This window comes from Calidris pugnax, unplaced genomic scaffold, assembly GCF_001431845.1.
Source record: "Calidris pugnax isolate Ruff unplaced genomic scaffold, ASM143184v1 scaffold13, whole genome shotgun sequence".
NCBI classification, from domain to species: Eukaryota; Metazoa; Chordata; class Aves; order Charadriiformes; family Scolopacidae; genus Calidris; species Calidris pugnax.
This window is the reverse complement of record NW_015090810.1, coordinates 9,487,100-9,488,316: the sequence shown is the minus strand read 5'-3', so window position 1 is coordinate 9,488,316 and position 1,217 is coordinate 9,487,100.

Genomic DNA, 1,217 nt, shown 5'->3' with positions numbered 1-1,217 from the left:
ACACAGCGCAAGCCCAGAATATGTGGCAAATGTTCATTTCAGATCCATTTTCCAATCAGTTGGAGCTGGTTTGAAGCTAGGGCTTATGCTTTGATCCTCCCACTTGGAGCCACATGAAAAGTCAACTTAATTCTTCTTTTTTTTCGCCCCTAAATTCACGGGTATTGCCCGTCACTGCCATTGACACCCGCCCAGCGGGTCTGGAGGAGGGGAGATGGGCGACCTGTCACGTCTGCTGGGACTTTTCTGCTCCTTCCTCAGATGGGCAGACGATCCTCCTAGGAGATGTCAAGCAGAAGAAAACTGGTTGCACAGGTCTATGCCTTATCCTCGGCTTCTTTACATCACGACTGATGTTTTGGGCAGGACTGTGTAGGAAAAACCACCACTGTCAAAGGCTCTCGGTGACTAAAAGAAATTGACTGAAGGGAAAAAGGTCTGTTAGAATTATAAAGGTCCAGACGATGGACGATGGCAGACGATGGAAAAGAAAGAAGTTCCTTCGAGATTCTCAAATTAATAACCTAGCTAATTAATGAGGGCTGCTAGCAGAGGGAGGCAGTCCCCTGATTTATTTCCAGCAGGGAGTGGTGGAAACTCTCCTCCTCCTCCCAAACCTGATGGACGGTGGCCTCAAATTAACGGCTCGCAGCACTTTTCAGATCCCGACACTCTTTATGAATAATCGCCGCCGTCTGGAAGGTCTGTGTGGCACACAACGGCCACCTCCCACGGCATCATGGTCCAGGGGCTAGTTTGGGTGAACTTTCTCCATCATAAAGGATTTTTTTGGGCAGTGGGAACTGGAGAGGTGACAAGGCCTGCCAAGCCTCTGTGTAGAGCGATTTTTAATCGATTTGGGTTTATTTTGCACCTGCACCACTGCCAGCCTTTTGGGGCATCCTGCCCCGAAAGGCTGGCAGTGGTGCAGGTGCAAAATAAACCCAAATCGATTAAAAATCCCTTTATTCCGGGGCGGCTCGCGGCCTCCAGCAGCCCCTCCCGCCCCGGCTATCACCGTCAACCCACCCAATTCCCGCAGGAATTCCCCGCCGTCCCTCTCCCCCTTCCCGCACACGCGTGGGAGCCAGCGCCGCCGAGGGGCGGGGCGAGGGCGGGATGGGGGCGTGGCCAAGCGTGCGGCGGTGGGTGGAGAAAGGGGCGTGGCGAAGGGGGGCGTGGCCCCGAAGGCGCCCCGCCCGCCGCGGGCGCGCGGC